Consider the following 18,599-nt stretch of genomic DNA (forward strand, 5'->3'; position numbering starts at 1 on the left):
TCTTTTTTGCTGCATACTTGTCTGATTTTGGTATCAGGGTAATGCTGGCCTTGTAGAATGAGTTAGGGGAAATTTCCTTCTCTTCAATTTTGTGGAATAGTTTGAGGAAAATCGGTCTGTGTTCTTCTTTGAAAGTTTGGTAGAATTCAGCAGTGAAGACATCTGGTCCTGGTCTTTTCTTTTAGGGGAGACATTTTATTACTAATTCAATCTCATTATTCATTATTGGCCTGTTCAGGCTTTCTAGCTCTTTCTGATTCAACCTTAGTAGGTTGTATGTGTCCAGGAAATTATCCATTTTCTCTAAGTTTTCCAGTTTGTTAGCATATAGTTGGTCATAATAGTCTGTGATGATCTTTGGTATTTCTGTGGTATAAGTTTTAATGTCTCCTTTTTCATTTCTGATTTTGGTTTTTATTTTTTGAGCCTTTTTGCATTTTTTTTCTGCGTTATTCTGGCTAGAGGTTTGTTGACTGTGTTTGTTGTTTGCAAAAAATAAAAGCTTTTCATTTTGTTGATCTTTTGAATTAGTTTTTAAATCTTGATTTTATTTAGTTCTGCTCTGATTTTTTTTTTTTTTTTTTTGAGGCGGAGTCTTGCTCTGTCCCCTGGACTGGAGTGCAGTGGCCAGATCTCAGCTCACTGCAAGCTCCGCCTCCCGGGTTTACGCCATTCTCCTGCCTCAGCCTCCCGAGTAGCTGGGACTACAGGCGCCCGCCACCTCGCCTGGCTAGTTTTTGTATTTTTAGTAGAGACGGGGTTTCACCGTGTTAGCCAGGATGGTCTCGATCTCCTGACCTCGTGATCCGCCCGTCTCTGCCTCCCAAAGTGCTGGGATTACAGGCTTCAGCCACCGCGCCCGGCCTGCTCTGATTATTATTATTTCCTTCCATCTGCTTATTTGGGGGTTTGGTTTCTTGAGGTTCTTCTAGCTCCTTGAGGTCCCACCATCACTGGATTATTTGTTTAGAAACTTTCTTCTTTTTTGATGTAGGCATTTATTGCTATGAATTTCCCTTATGGCATTGCTTTTGCTGTATCCCATAGGGCTTGGTATGCTGGATTTCAAGGTATTTTTTATTTTCATTTGTTTTAAGAGTATTTTTTATTACCTCCTTAATTTCCTCCTTGACCCAGTGGTCATTCAGGAGCATGTTGTTTAATTTTAAGTATCCAAGGTTCTTTTTGTTATTAATTTCTAGTTTTAATTTTTTGTGATCTGAGAAGACACTTAATATGATTTCATTTCAATATATAAAAATGTGTTAAAATTTATTTATGTCCTAACATACGGTCTGTTCTGGAGAATATTCCATGTGCTGATAAGAAGAAAGTGTATACTAAAGCTATTAAATAAAATGTTCTATAAGTGTAAATGTCTTTTAAGTCCCTATGGTCTAATGTGCAGTTTGAATCTAATGTTTCTGTTTTGATTTTCCATCTAAATGATCTGTCTATTGCTGAAAGTGGGGTGGTAAAATTCCAACCCAACTATAATTGTATTGGAGTCTATCTCTCCCTTTAGATCTAATAAGATTTGATTTATATATCTGGGTGCTCTGGTGTTAGGTGTGTATATTTAAAAAATTTTCATACTATCTTGCTGAATTAACCCCTTTATCATTATATAATTACCTTTGTTTTCTACTATTTACGACTTAAAATCTGTTCTATGTGATATAAGTATAGCTGCTCTGATTTGCTTTTGGCTTCTGTTTGCATAGAATATTTTGTTTCATCCTTTTACTTTCAGTCTATATCAAACTTGTCTAATCCACAGTCTGTGGGCTGTATGCAGCCCAGGATGGCTTTGAGTGTGGCCCAACACAAATTGGTAAACTTTCTGAAAACATTATGAGATTTTTAAAAAATCTCATTAGCTATCATTAGTGTTAGTCTATTTTATGTATGATCCAAGACAATTCTTTATCTTCCAGTGTGGCTTGGGGAAAGCAAAAGATTGGACACCCCTGCTCTATATGTATCTTTACAGCTGAGATTAGTTTCTTGAAGGCAACATATAGTTGGGTTATGTATTTTGATTCCATTTAACTAGCCTGTATCTTTTAAGTGGAAATTTTAATTCATTTACATTTAAGGTTATAAACAATACCTGAAGACTTATTCCTGTCATTTTATTAATTTATTTGTTGTTTGTATATCCTTTGTTCCTTTCTTCTCTCGTTGTTTATCATTATGGCTTGGTGGTTTTCTGTAGTGGTAGCATATGAATCCTTTCTCTTCTTTATTTATGTGTTTGCACTACCTGTGGGTTTTAAACGTTCATGTGTTTTCATGATAATAGATATAATATTTTCACATTCAGATGTAGGACTTTTTAAAGCATTTATTGTAGGAATGGTCTACTGGTGATGAATTTCCTCAGCTTTTGCTTCTCTTGGAAAGATTTTGTTTCTTCTTCATTTATAAAGGATAACTTTGCTGGATATGCTATCATTGAGTGTCAGTTCTAGTTTTTATTTCCAGTACTTTGAATATTTTATCACATTCTTTTCTGGCCTGTAAGGTTTTTGCTGAGAAACCACTATTAGTCTGATGGGAGTTCCTTATAAATGACTAGATATTTTTCTCTTGTTGTTTTTAGCATTCTCTTTGTCTTTAACATTTGATAGTTTGACTATAATGTACTATGGAAAATACCTTTTTGTAGTATATCTGTTTGGACATCTCTAAACTTTCTGACTCTGGATGTCTAAATCTCTTGCCTGATTTGTGAAGTTTTCAGCTCTTGTTTTGTTAAATAGGTTTTTTAACCCCTTCATTTATCTTTGCCTTCTGGGGAGCCAATAGTTTGGATATTTGGTTGCTTTAAGATGTCCCCTATGTTACACATACTTTATTATCCTTATTCATTTATTTTTAAGTTTATTTGTTTCTGATTGTGTTATTTTGAAAGACCTATCTTCAAGTTCTGATATTCTTTCTTCTGTTTGATCTAGTCTATTATTGAAACTTTTGCAAGTATTTTGTTTTTCATTCAATGACTTCTTCAGTTCCAGAATTTCTATTTGGTTCTTTAAAAATATAATGTTTAACTCTTTGATAAATTTTTCTTTCATATGCTAAATTATTTGTATCGCTTTCTTATATTCCCTTGATCTCACTGAGATCTCCTTAATATCATTATTTTGAATTCTTTATTTAGGATTTTATACATTTATTTTTTATTGAAATCTATTGCCGGAGTACTGTTGTATTCCTTTGGAGGTGTCATATTACCTTGCTTTTTATGTTTTTGTGTCTTTACATTGATATCTGCACATCTAGTATAATGTGGCTTGTTTCAATTTTTTGGATTTGCTCTTGTATGGAAGGGCTGAAGATGTATCTATCATGTTAGGTAGGACACTTTTGCTTTGATACTGGTTACGTGCAGTAGTATACTCTCCATATAATTCATTTTGCTGTATGCAGTATCAGTGTTGTTTATGATTTCCTCAGTAGATTAGGTTATTGCATCCTTCTCATTTTCTCTCTTATTTGTTAGCAGGGACAGTGGAAAAGTTTTGCTTAGATGGGGATGCCAGATGGGCCTGTCCTTGGGCTTCAGTTGTGGCAGTAGTGGGCTGAACATGACTGTTCTTGGGCTCAAGGGTTGGTACACTGGCACCAGTGTCAGAGGGTGCAGATAGGCTTGGGCCTCCTGGAGACTTGCTCAGGTTCTGGTAGTGGCAGCAGTGAGCCAAGTAGGTGGGTGGGTTCAGGTCTCTGGGCAGTGAGTGTAGCATGGGAGATGGTATTAGCAGTGAAGGGACTAACCTCTGAGGCCCACATGGTCCATATTGGTGTTGGCAGTGGCTGTGACAGGTTGCATGGGTCAGTCCCCAGGCCTACAGGTGGGTTCTTGCTGTGGTGGTGGTAGCAGGTTTGGTGGGCCTGACCTCAGATCCTGGGAGAAGTTATCTGCTGCCAATGGTGATTGCCTGGGCTGGATGTTCCCCAGACACCCCAGAAGGCATGTTCAGGCACTGCAGAGTCAGAGTTTGGCTGGGAAGACTTTTCTTCAAGCCTACTGGTGTGTTCAGGCATTGGCTGTGGTATGCCTGGGTAGGACAATTCCTAGGACCAAAGTGCAATGCTTGGGTGGAAATGGCAATGGCTGTGCTCCAGCCTTATTACTTGGAAGGGAAGGGTTTCTTTCAGTGGCATCAACCATATTCAGGCAACTGGAGAGTGAGCACTTTACAAGCGTTTTGGCCCCAGTTGTGGCAGCTTGAAGTGGCAACTACTGTGAGCAGGGACGTTTGTCCTTGGAACCCATGAAAATGTACTGCAGCTTCTCTACTGGAGGCTGTGTGGCCTTTGTCAATGGCTTGTGCTTCAGTCATGGAGGCAGCAGTCAGCCATGGTAGGGGTTGCTGGTGGGAAATGTCAATGAGGCTCCAGAAATGTGGATATGCAGGATCTGTGTGGCACCCAGACAAGATGCAATTTGTTGGGATCTGGTCTCTCAATATGGTGCCTTGCTGTAGATGTTTAGGGCTTATGGTGTGTGTGACACTCATTGTGAGCTTTCTCTTTAGGTCTGTTCCCAGGTGCTCCCTATGTTAGTCTGGGGGTCCCGTGGGTCTAGGGTCTTTCCTGTGGCTAGCATGCAGGAATCACAGTGGAAATGTGAACTACAGGAGTCACTCACTTACTCTTTCCCTACATTGGTGAGCATTTGTAGGCTCCCAGATGATCCTGGCCCAGCAGCCTACCTTGTCTTCCTCTTTCTCTTCACTTCAAGTGTTTCCTGTCACTTTTCTGTTGAAAGTCTAGTGTTCTCTCTCAGATTATCTATTGGAAGTGTGTTTATCTACTCACTATTTTGGTTCTTCTTTGTGGAGGAGGCAAGTACCAGATGTCTCTAGTCAACCATTTTGAAGCCCCTGTGTATACTTCTTTGTGTAAGCCACAGAATCCATCAATGAATAAATGATATGATATGCCATCAATGAATAAATGATATTCATATTAGAACTCCTAAAGGCAATGAGATCTCATTATAACGGAATGGTCAAATCAAATTTGAGGACTTTAACAACCAACAGTAATATTTGAAATATGTGCAAATGAAAGAGGCTTAAGCACAGGAGGCCAGCGAAATAGGTTATTTATTGACAACATGTTTATAGAAAGAAAAGAAGACTTTGGAAATCTCCTAAGGAAGTTTCCTAAGGAGCATAATCAGGTTTAGATAGAACAGGATAGTCCAAAAATAAAAGCAAATCAGATATTTCTTGCTTGTAGGACAAGAAAAAAAGAATGCTACTGTATTCGTCTGTTTTCATGCTGCTGATAAAGACATACCTGAGAGACTGGGAAGAAAAAGAGGTTTAATTGGACTTATAGTTCCACATGTCTTGGGAAGCCTTAGAATCATGGCAGGAGGTGAAAGGCACTTCTTACATGGTGGCAGCAAAAGAAAATGAGAAGGATGCAAATGCAGAAACCCCTGCTAAACATAGCAAGAGTCACCTTTGCTCCAGTTTCCAAGTTCCTCATCTCCATCTGAGACTGCCTCAGCCTGGATTTCATTATCCATATCATTATCAGTAATTTTGTCAGAGCCGTTCAACAAGTCTCTAGGAAGTTCCAAACTTTCTCACATTTTCCTGTCTTCTTCTGAGCCCTCCACACTGTTCAAATCTCTGCCTGTTACCCAGTACCAAAGTTGCTTCCACATTTTGGTGTATTTTTTCAGCAACACTCCACTCTAGTGGTACCAGTTTATTGTATTAGTCTGTTTTCACACTGCTGATAAAGACATACTGAAGACTGGGAATAAAAAAATGTTTAATTGGACTTACAGTTCCACAGGGCTGGGGAGGCCTCAGAATTATGGTGGGAGGCGAAAGTACTTCTGATATGCAGGTGGCAAGAGAAAACGAGAAAGATGCAAAAGCGGAAACCCCTGATATAACCATCAGATCTCGTGAGACTTATTCACTACCATGAGAACAATATGGGGGAAATTGCCCCCATGATTCCTCTCACAACACATGGAAATTATGGAAGTACAATGCAAGATGATACTTGGTTGGGGACACAGCCAAACTATATCAGCTACTCAAAAGAAAGGAAAGTAAACATCAGTGGAAGAAACTAGAGTCTGGAATGTCATGTTTACATGCTGTTAAGACTTGACTTAAAGTGGAAATCAAAAAACACAGTTTTGTGAAGCCAGTACAAATATTAAGCATGCGTATATTAATTTATGTCTTTGGAGAGAGGATTAGCTGAAATTGATAGTATTCAGGAAGAATCTTCAGACTATATCATTCTTTATTAATTTATTTGACTAGAGCAATTAAACATCAGACCTATAAGCACAAAACTTCATTTTGTATTTATCCTCTCTGAGTATGGTTATTATAAATTTATATTCCATCTTCTTAAAGCATAGTAACTCATTTTGGCTAATTATTTAAATGATTTCTGCTAAATGACCATGTTTAGAAATATTATCTGTTTAAAATAACACAGGCTATCAAAATATGATTTTAGAAAACATGTCTTATAGCTTATCCTAGCACAACTGAAGGTTTTGAGAGCAACACGTCATATTTGTCTGATTTGTCAGCAAAAAGAAAGGAGAGAATATCTCAGAAATAAGTAGAATTTTCAATTTCCAAACAGATTATAAAATGGTGTCATTATTAAGAAACATATAATTGCAAATGTAAGAAGAATCCATATAGTAATTGAAGAATAAGTGCCTATTAGCTGGTAAATTGGATTGAGGTATTCATTTAAACAAAATATGTGCAGGGTATGCATGCTCAAAGTGTGTTGTTGAAGAATATCACAGCCCTAAATAAATGGAGTGACAGACTGTGTTCATGGATTGGAATATTAACATGATAATGATATCTATTCTTCCTAAATTTATTTATAGGTTTAATGTAATTCCCATCAAAATCGCCATACGGTTTTTTTGTAGACATAGACAAAATTATTCTGAAAGAATGTTGAAAGGCTTTGGTCCTGAAATTGATAAAACAATACTGAGAAAAAAGAAAAAAGCTCAAGAAATCACTCTACCCAATATTATGGCTTACTATGTAGCTACAGTAATCAAAATATGTGAAATTGGTAGAGAGAACAGAATAAAGAATATAAAATAGGCCCATACAAATATTCAACCGATTTTTGACAAAACTCCAAAAGCAGTTCAGTGGAGGAAGGACAGCACATTGAAAAAATAGTGCTAGAGCAATTGGATTTCCATGGACAAAAAAAATAAATCTTGACCTAAATGTCATACCTTATAGAGAAATTAATTCAAAATGAATTCTAGACTGAAATGTTGTAACATGTAAAACTATAATACTTTTAGAAAGAACAGAGAAGAAAATATGCAGAATCTAAGGGTAGGCAAAGTGTTCTTAGACCTGATACAAAAAGCACAATGTATAAAAGGAAAATGTTGATAAATAAACATTCATGAAAATTAAATAGAGCTGTAAAAACTTTGCTTCTTGTGATACTAATTGTTGCTCTTTTTAGACTTTATATGTTTTCTGAGTCATATCATAATACCACCTAGATTTATTTATGTGTGAAGTTATTAAAAACTGTTATTTTGCTCAATTAAAAGCTCATCTTAAAGATTTCAAAAAATATTAAAAGCAACTCAACATGCAACAGATACAATAATTTGCTGTTAATTGGAGGAAATTATTAACAACTGTTAATTGAAGAAATTTTTCAGAAACTTTATTATCTTTAGACAGATAATATTGCTGATTTTCCACTATTACAGATGTTGTGGCTAATGATTTCTACAGTGGTGTACATAGTCAATGTGTGAAACGTGCTCAAATGTGTATTTGATTATTTTAGTTGATATTAGGGATCTTCTAGAATTTGCATAACTCAGTTGCAGTTGATCTGCAACCAACCATAGAAACTACTATTTCAAATAGATTGCATTTTTAGGAGCTAGCATATAATATATTATTCTCTGAGTAATAACATTCTGCTTTCAAGCCATTTAGCATCTGATTGAAAGGATGAGAGAATCTACAGGAAACATGCTTGTGAGTTTGAAGTCCCATGCCTTTTTGAGGAAAACTAGCTTCACCTACATAACCACAAAGTGTAATAAGTTATTACTTCATAATGTTCTTTCTGAGTCCTAAAATGGTGCTAGTATTTTGTTTCAATTTTATAGCCCTTTGAGATGGTTGATTAATCTAGAATAGTATGGATAACATGACAGCCAAATAGTTTTAAAACAACAGAAAAAATGTTGACTGTAATATTTTTCTTATATTTTTTTTTAAAAGGAAATGTTCTTAAAAGCTTCCACACTTATAATAAAAGTCTTTATAAAACTGATGCTGTTTCTCACGCTCCATTAAACGTCCTCTTTTATCTTCGAAATTGATGTGAAAGCAAACTATTTATACTATGTTGACTTTAGTTTTTAAATTGCCTTTTGTAAACAAACATGAAAATAAAAATAAATATGTCTGAAAAGCAAGAAATGGCCAAGCAAATGTAATTCATTTTATGAGGGTCATTAAAGCCTTGCATCTCTGTTTTATTGAAATAGCTAGCATCAGTGACAATCTAGAACATTGTAGAACATTGAATAATTAAAAAAAAATACCACTGTGCCCAGATTAAGAAAGAAACATTTGGTTTTCATCAAAGGTTAATATCCATGGAAAATCTGAAAATAAAATGTCCTTTCCTTTACTCTTGTAATATAAATTTTAATTTCAGGCTTGGAAATCATGAACATGTAGTCAACAATAATCAGCTCCTTAAAACATCTTGGTTTGTACACCTAATAGCAACTTCTTGGAGCTGTGGAACATTCTTAACTTTCAGCTCTTAATATGAATATTGATGAAATAATAAGCTATAAAAGGCCAATAGAAAGAAACTTAATACATTTTAAAGGGTCAGATGTCATCTTCAGTCACAGCAATACTAAAGGTATATATTTTTCATTCTCAAGATCATAATATTCAACACTTACTTATGTTAGGCTAATTATATATACTTTTGTAAGGAAAATGAGTCATTTTGAAATCCTTCTGAGGTCGCTGTTTTGCTTCCTATCATCAGGACTGCCTTTAGCTTGCAGACTTCCATCAGAATGAGGAGAGGGCCAGCTATGAAAAGAATTCTGTGAAGTCCCAGTCTAAAGGGAAATGGCTTACATCAGAATGAAAATCAATGTACTGCCTCTTTCATTGAGAATCTTGCCTCTCCCACAACACACATAATCCCAGCTATGCTAAATAACACACTTAGTGACACAGTTGACTTATATTCTGGCTCAGTGTCCTTAATGAGCATCAAGCTGTTAATGAACAGTTTGCAGCCACCAGTCTGGGATCCACACTTCTACAGCACTGCTACAATGGCTCATTGCTGACAAATCAACCGGTATTAAAACATCCAGGAAGCAACCATCTACAAAAGCTGCTAAGAGTGTGCCCTCTGTTGGAACGGTGGAGGAACCTCATTCTTGTTTGGTAGTTTGGCGCTTTCTGAAATCTAGTATAAGAATTCCACTGATTAATAAACTTTACTTCTGGGGTCTGGTGCAAAAACATTGCTTGGGTCTTATAGTTGTGCTTGTAGAACACTGCTGTTGGAGCTTCACACAGGAGGAAGGTGAGGCTGGGTCTAGTCGGTCCCTTTAAAGACACCAAACCATGTGCTACTTATGGTGAATGCATAAAAATTATGCTCCAAGTCTCCTACTAGCATATTCTCTGTGTGGAGAACATGTTGAAATTCTCTGAGAGGAAACATTTCATTCTCAAATAAACAACAAAATTCTTCCTTTTGGAACTTGGTAGTTCCCATTATGGCCCAATGGGTTTAGAAGGTATCCAATTATATGATAATTAATAGAAACATGGGCCGCAGAATCAGATAGTGGCAAGTCATTTCCTTTTTCCATTTTCACATGTGTGTGAATTTTAATATACATACATGACCATAAAGAACTAAGGCAAGTTAAAATGTTTAAGTAAACAGGTGTCAGAAATTATACATTAAATGAAGTATAAATAAACCTGTTCAATTGTTCTGGATAATGCCAGCTTTGGGATATTTTATTTTTTATTTTTATTTTTTTTTTGAGACGGAGTCTCGCTCTGTCGCCCAGGCTGGAGTGCAGTGGCCGGATCTCAGCTCACTGCAAGCTCCGCCTCCCGGGTTTACGCCATTCTCTCGCCTCAGCCTCCCGAGTAGCTGGGACTACAGGCGCCCACCATCTCGCCCGGCTAATTTTTTGTATATTTTAGTAGAGACGGGGTTTCACCGTGTTAGCCAGGATGGTCTCGATCTCCTGACCTCGTGATCCGCCCGTCTCGGCCTCCCAAAGTGCTGGGATTACAGGCTTGAGCCACCGCGCCCGGCCGGGATATTTTAAAATCAAGCAAATTTCCTACAGTGGCAACTAAATGGTTTTTATAGACTTACTATCAAGTACATTTTATCCATTGACTATACTTTTCTAATTGAGTTCTTATACATGAAAGTTCATATTTGTAATGTTGATTTTCTATGCTATCCCAGTAATGACTCTATTAAGATAAATTAACTATTTATAAAAACCATATTGGATTCACTGAAGTCAGAATTAAGCTGGATCTCAGGTTACTCATTTATAAATGAGGAGATTGGCATAGTTAAGCCTCTCCATTAAGCAATATATTGTGTGTTCACCTGGTCCACGTACTTGGTATTTGGAATGAGAAGATAAAATTAGAAAGAAACATTATACTTTATGAATCTTTTTCAAACTCTAAAATATTATAATATTATAATACTTGTTAATGAATTTTCATTTTACTACATTGTGATTTCTTTATTATCCTATGAAGTTAATTAAAAGCAATGCAAAGGATTCATTACTTTTTTTTAGTTTAATGAAAGTGGTACTGAATATAGAAAGTAGAGATTGAGAGGATAGATTTGCTACTAAGAAAACCATTAACTCATTTTCCTCTTCTCCCTCTTTATCGTTATTCAATGAATATGCCTCTGAAATTAGATTTGATTCAAAATCTCCTTATCTGTTGTTGTGTGACCTTGGAGGAAATTCTTTAACTTTTCGTGCTCAGTTTTCTCACCTATGAATAGGGGAGTATAATAGAGCTTGAGGAGCATCTAGGGCAGGTGAAATAAGACATTGTTTTGAAAAGCAATTGACTTGAAAGTGTGTACTAGGCTCCTGGAAAATAGTGTTCATCAACATTGTAAAAGTCAAGTCTCCTTTTCTTCATCCCTATTGACTCTGTCTTTATTCATTTTCTTTTGCTTGGTCTCCTCAGCTCTGATCTTCTGTATTTCAATCTATTTTCACATTATTTATTCCATGCCTTTCATTACATGGTTGAAACCTCTGTCCCTATGCTCATTTCTAGAAACTCCCCACCCAGGCCTTATAGTCAACAGCCCTGTACTCCTTAGCAGGCTGTTTCTCAAGCACTGCTCCACCTCTATTTTGCCTTTATGTTCACATTTCCCTCTTTGTCTGCATCTTGTCTTCCCTTCTCCAAATAAGGATCAACTACTGCACAATGTAGTAAAATACAAAAATTTTAGTATAATACCTTTGTATGCCACAAGACTTGTTGGAGTGTGTGACTACCCTGTTTGATTTTGTTTTCTGAAGACAGATCAAATAGTACCAAGTTCATAGTCAACAATCAAGGCTTGTTGTTTGGAGGTATTTGGGGAGATAGTTTGATAAGAAAATTCAATATGATCAATAAATCTCAAAAGCTTGAAATAAGCATTCTAAAATTTTACTCTGGAAACAGCTAGAAATTATTAAATAAGGTACATAAACTATGTTGCCATGGTAACTGAACCTCTATGAAGTATTTTACTCTTCTGTTTTGGAGCAAAGCAATTTAAATCTTTGCTTTTCAAGGCCATTCACATTGATTTATAAGTATGCATTTGTTTAGATGTGAGATCAACAATTAATACATTTTTGTCCACAGTTGTAAAATGTGATGGGAATATAAAATAATTTGCTTTATCTGTATTCCTCATTCTCTGGGGGAAGGCGGGGGGAAGCCAACTATTTCTCAATTACAGTAAACTTTGGAATCAATTTCTGTATTCCTTATACATTCCAGATTTTACTGCATTGGTGGTTAAATTGTTATATATTTTTTCAAATTTCCTACTACTAAAACATAAATTAAAAATCCATCTTGATATTGACTGGATGGTACATATTTTCCAAATGTTCAAACAATAGTAATGAAGGGAGTTATGCAAAGCCCCAGTGGGTCAAAGGAGTAGAGAGCTGTAAGCCAGGAGAAACAAAGGCACAGCTGTAAATCTGACTGCACCTTGCTTACAACACTCTGACCAGGTGGTCGGTCAGTAAGGTGTAAAAGTGGAAACCACACATTCACATGCATTCCTGGGATTCACAAGAACACTGGAGCAGTTTGCCAAATGACAACCTCTGTATTCATCCTGAGGTGTGCACTGGTATCACATCTTGCCAATTGATAGGGTCACATGATGCCTCTGGGTAGCTATTTAAATTATCACATTTTAAAATAGTGACAATTTTCTCCCATTCTGTAGGTTGCCTGTTCACTCTGACGGTAGTTTCTTTTGCTGTGCAAAAGCTCTTTAGTTTAATTAGATCCCATTTGTCAATTTTGGCTTTTGTTGCCATTGCTTTTGGTGTTTTAGACATGAAGTCCTTGCCCATGCCTATGTCCTGAATGGTATTCCCTAGGTTTTCTTCTAGGGTTTTTACAATATCAAGTCTAACATATAAGTCTCTAATCCATCTTGAATTAATTTTCGTATAAGGAGTAAGGAAAGGATCCAGTTTCAGCTTTCTACTTATGGCTAGCCAATTTTCCCAGCACCATTTATTAAATAGGGAATCCTTTCCCCATTTCTTGTTTTTCTCAGGTTTATCAAAGATCAGATGGCTGTAGATGTGTGGTATTATTTCTGAGGACTGTGTTCTGTTCCATTGGTCTAGATCTCTGGTTTTGTACCAGTACCATGCTGTTTTGGTTACTGTAGCCTTGTAGTATAGTTTGAAGTCAGGTAGTGTGATACCTCCAGCTTTGTTCTTTTGACTTAGGATTGTCTTGGAAACGCGGGCTCTTTTTTGGCTCCATATGAACTTTAAAGCAGTTTTTTCCAATTCTGTGAAGAAACTCATTGGTAGCTTGATGAGGATGGCATTGAGTCTATAAATGACCTTGGGCAGTATGGCCATTTTCACGATATTGATTCTTCCTATCCATGAGCATGTTATGTTCTTCCATTTGTTTGTGTCCTCTTTTATTTCACTGAGCAGTGGTTTTGTAGTTCTCCTTGAAGAGGTCCTTTACATCCCTTGTAATTTGGGTTCCTAGGTATTCTGACAAAGGGTTAATATCCAGAACCTACAGAGAACTCAAACAAATTTACAAGAAAAAAAACAAACAACCCCATCAAAAAGTGGGCAAAGGATATGAACAGATATTTCTCAAAAGAAGACATTCATACAGCCAACAGACACATGAAAAAATGCTCATCATCACTGGCCATCAGAGAAATGCAAATCAAAACCACAATGAGATACCATCTCACACCAGTCAGAATGGCAGTCATTAAAAAGTCAGGAAACAACACGTGCTGGAGAGGATGTGGAGAAATAGGAACACTTTTACACTGTTGGTGAGATTGTAAACTAGTTCAACCATTATGGAAAACAGTATGGCGATTCCTCAAGGATCTAGAACTAGAAGTCCCATATGACCCAGCCATCCCATTACTGGGTATATACCCAAAGGATTACAAATCATGCTGCTATAAAGACACATGCACACATATGTTTATTGCGGCACTATTCACAATAACAAAGACTTGGAATCAACCCAAATGTCCATCTGTGACAGACTGGATTAAGAAAATGTGGCACATAGACACCATGGAATACTATGCAGCCATAAAAAAGGATGAGTTTGAGTCCTTTGTTGGGACATGGATGCAGTTGGAAACCATCATTCTCAGCAAACTATCACAAGAACAGAAAACCAAACACGGCATGTTCTCACTCATAGGTGGGAACTGAACAATGAGATCACTTGGACTCGGGAAGGGGAACATCACTCACTGGGGCCTATCACGGGGAGCGGGGAGAGGGGAGGGAATGCATTGGGAGTTATACCTGATGTAAATGATGAGTTGATGGGTGCTGACGAGTTGATGGGTGCAGCACACCAACATGGCACAAGTATACATATGTAACAAACCTGCACGTTATGCACATGTACCCTAGAACTTAAAGTATAATAATAATAAAAAAAAAGGCTGGGAAAATATATAACAAGCAAAGCAAAATATATATATATATATATTTATTAATATAACATTTATAAAGTAAAATCTGTAGGAAACATAGTTTGAAACACATAATAGAAGATTTTAACAAACTCTTCTCTAGTGGACAAAAAACAAATAAGAATATGTATAAGACTTACTGATATGTTTTGGATTTGTGTCCCCACCCAAATCCCATGTCAAATTATAATCCCCAGTGTTTCGGGGGGGGGGCCTGGTAGGAGTTCCCCCTTGCTGTTCTTGTGATAGTGACTGAGATCTCATGAGATCTGGTTGTTTAAAAGTAGGTAGCCTTCCCCTTTCTCTCTCTTCCTCCTGCTCCAGCATGTAAGAAATGCCTGCTTTCCCTTCAACTTCTGCCATGCTTATAAGTTTCCTGAGACCTCCCCAGCCATGCTTCCTGCACAGCCTGCAGAACCATGAGCCAATTAAACCTCCCTTCTTTACAAAAAAAATAAAAAATAAAAAAATAAAATAGTGACAATTACAAAATTTTCACTTCACTGTGTATTAAGGTAGCAGGCAGCTCTCAGCAGAAGCAAGGTGATAATTTTTGTAATTATCTACCCACAAAGAAACATGTGATGTCTCACAACCAGGAGCTACTACATTCTTAGTTGTAGGTGATAGAAAAATAAACACTTTTTTCTTTTGATTCCTGGAATTTTGCTTTAAATGTATGTGTGACTCATTATTTCCTTGAATAAGGAATTAAGATGTGGTGTGGGACCGGGTGCAGTGGCTCACACCTGTAATCCCAGCACTTTGGTAGGCTTAGGTGGGTGGATCACAAGGTCAGGAGATCAAGCCTATCCTGGTTAACATGGTGAAACCCTGTCTCTACTAAAAATGCAAAAATTAGCAGAACATGGTGGTGTGTGCCTATAGTCCCAGCTACTCGGGAGGCTGAGGCAGGAGAATCACTTGAACCCAGGAGGTGGAGGTTGTAGTGGAGGAGCCAAGATAGGGCCACTGCACTCCAGCCTGGTAACAGAGTAAGACTTTGTCTCAAAAAAAAAAAAAAAAAAAAAAAAAGTGGTGTGGAATGGCTTATATGAGTGACCTTAGGAGAGAGCAAGAAAAGGTTTTCTCATCATGGGACCTAGGAATTTAGGTTAAAGGATTAATTGGAAAGAAAGGGAAAATGCGAAAATGCTATGGGATATTTTCTTTTTCACATTTGAATGCTGATTACGCTCATGCTTTAATTATTTTTCCCTAATTCCTCCACAGAAAAATAAGGGATACTAATTTGCAGAGATAAAATGATGCTTTTACTTTTTATAATACTAGAATTTCTGCCAGCCAGAGAGCAAACACATAATTTGCAATCTTTACAGAAAAAACTCCAAATATTGGAGATAAAAATATATTCATAGAGATGTAATACTTGTTGGTATATTTTAGAAGATTAGCTTATCATAGGATTAATATTTACTTCTCTTTAACAGGTATATGTTTCATTAAATTAATAGGTAAAATGTTCCACTTTCCTAAGAAAAGAAAAATATTAGCTCTAAATAATATATAACTATGCACAATATATTAATTATTGAATAAATTATATCAAAGTAGATAAAGTAAAATATGACTGAAGCAAGTGATGTCTGCACATTTTAAAAAATCTTGTGTTGAATATAGGTAATAACACATAGTTGAAGCTCTGTCATTCCATATTATTGTCACGAAAAGGTAGATTTTTTGCATAATTTTAGATAATAGTATTTTCAACATTTAGTGCTTTTCAGCATAATGTCTAAAACACAGAAAGTGTTCAATACATATTTGCTGAAAGATTGAGTTGGGGTCTCATTTTAATATACTAGATGGTCATTTGTCCCGACCTGCAGGACAGTCGAACGGGCCCTGGAAGGGGGAGTGGGAATGGAGGAGACAAGAAAACACAAGAAATGGAGACAAGACAAGTAGCCTGATCAAGTCTCGTTTATTGAATGCAGGGTCATGCCTTATATAGGCTGGCAGGGGAAGAGGTTGGGCCAGGGCGGTGACGGGGGCCGGGTCTTCTCAAATTACAATTGCGCATGCGCTGTGGGTTTGTACTTTTCCCGGGCGCGGGATCGCGCCTGCGCCCTAGGCTGCATATCTTCCTGGGCGGGAAAATGCGCGCCTGCGGGAAAGGTTGGCGCACGCGGGAACAGTTTTGGCGCCGCGCGGGAAAAACTTAGGCGCGCGCGGGAAGGGTTTGTAAATAAAGAACCCGGGAATGTGCCCTCTTGTCTCCGCTTTGCGGAGATCAAGCAACAGAGATCGGCTAATTCCGGGCCTCATGGCTCCGGACAGTCATTAACACTGTTCCAATAGAATATTACATGTCTTGAATTAAAGAATGGAGATAGTATAGATTTAAACTGTTACATATTTTCAAACTGCTATAGAAAAAGTAGTGGAAACAGATGATCCTGAAGGGAAAGTGAAGAAGCTGCTTCTGGTGCAGGTTTGGAACTGACATTGATCCACTTGGAGAAGTGGTTTAAGAGGATTGGGATCGGGTAAAGTAAGTCATGTGAAATTACAAAGTATAAATTATCACCAAATCTTATCGGGAGGGCCCCTGTTTAGGGAGATCTTGGGGAAAGCAAGGTATCAATTTAGGGATTAAGAACACTTGGGTACAGCAAAGAGGGACACTACAGCTAGTTTACTGAAGGTTATTTTACAATGAAAATAGTTAAGAGAAACTGTCAACAGCACTGAGAATGACCAGAGCATGCCAAGGAGATAGCATTTCACAACAGCATGTTTGTCGGGGCAGTAGGTCAATTTTCCCTTTCTCCATGCAAAACTTCAAGTCAGAAGGACAATTAAAACTGTGAAGAAGAAGGCTCTAAACAGACACAACTGTAGCTTTTCTTTTCTTCAACACGAGGAAGAAATTAGGAGAGTGAATTTCAAAGAATTGAACTGGAAGCCTGACAGGCTACCCACTGATTGTTTTGTATGTAGGATTTGCTTTTGCTAACTAATGGTTAGGAAAATTGTAATATATTTTAAGACTTTTTTTGTTTCTTTATTCAGCTGCAGTGAACTAAAGACTCCACTCAAATGGTCTTAAACAATGAAATATATTACTTCACGTGGAAATTCTAAGAAAAATGCCAACAGGATTTGATAAAGTGATTCAAAACTTTTAGATAAGAAATAGGTTACTAGTAGAATTCAGTCTCAAACCTAAAGGTTAATTACCTTTGGCCATGTCCTGGTCCCCAGACCCCTTGGGGAAGGTGTATCATGATGTCTACACAACTTCTTATTCTTTTTTTCTTTTTATTCTACAAATTCTTATTTCTTTCTCCAGATGTTTCATCTCTATATTCCTTCTCACTCTTCCCACCTCGCCCCCCTCTGCCTTTTTAAACCTTTTCTTTGGTTAAAGGCACTTTTAAAATTTAGTCATTGAGATTTCATAAGCTTTGTCCTGGGAGAACATTCCCTAGGAGAAATAAGTAAGGCTTGAATACAGAAGGACAGAAGAGAGACAGATGGAATAGACTGATCTGTACCAGAGAAGCAAAAGTCCAGCAGCAGGTTGAGAAAAAAATACCTAGAAAAACCTAGGAGGTGCCAATAACCCACGGATTCTCAGCTTATCTTTTGAAAGATATGAAATTGAGGCAGTTCTCTAGTAAAACATGCCAAGTGTGAACTGTCCCTACATGTGCATGAATCACTGCTGTGGCTGGAGAGAATTTTCTTTGGAACAACAGATTTACTTTCCTTTCCCCTTGATATTATTCAAATACTTACTGGCTCTATTCACAGCCTTGTTTCTAGTTCTGATGCTATATCATGAGTCTAACCACCCACCAGCCTTGCGAACAGGACAGTCTTGTGCATACCCTCAACCATTTATTTCCCTCTTTCATCCACTATTGATGGTTTTTTTTTAGCACTGAAAAGCATAATTTATTTGAATCATTCACAGCCTCTTAATGAGTTTATACAAGTCAAGATGTTTTCCTTAGTAGAAAAAAACACCCTTCTCTATGACAATTGTCTTCAGAATTACAAAGGAATAAAAAAGTAGGAATATTGCTATTTGCTGTTTAGTTTCACTTCCAATATTACTTCTATTGGTAATAAGAGGAAATAACATATTTAACCCAACATTAAGTTTTTACTTCTTCTTATTAAAAATAGTTTTCACAGTAAGGCAAGGAGGTCTTAAGTGAGAGAGGAGAATTTATTGACCAGTGTTTTATTAACAGTAAAACTTGTTTTGCTTTTCA

The sequence above is a fragment of the Trachypithecus francoisi genome, unplaced genomic scaffold, assembly GCF_009764315.1.
Source record: "Trachypithecus francoisi isolate TF-2019V2 unplaced genomic scaffold, Tfra_2.0 Lachesis_group15, whole genome shotgun sequence".
In the NCBI taxonomy this organism is placed as follows: Eukaryota; Metazoa; Chordata; class Mammalia; order Primates; family Cercopithecidae; genus Trachypithecus; species Trachypithecus francoisi.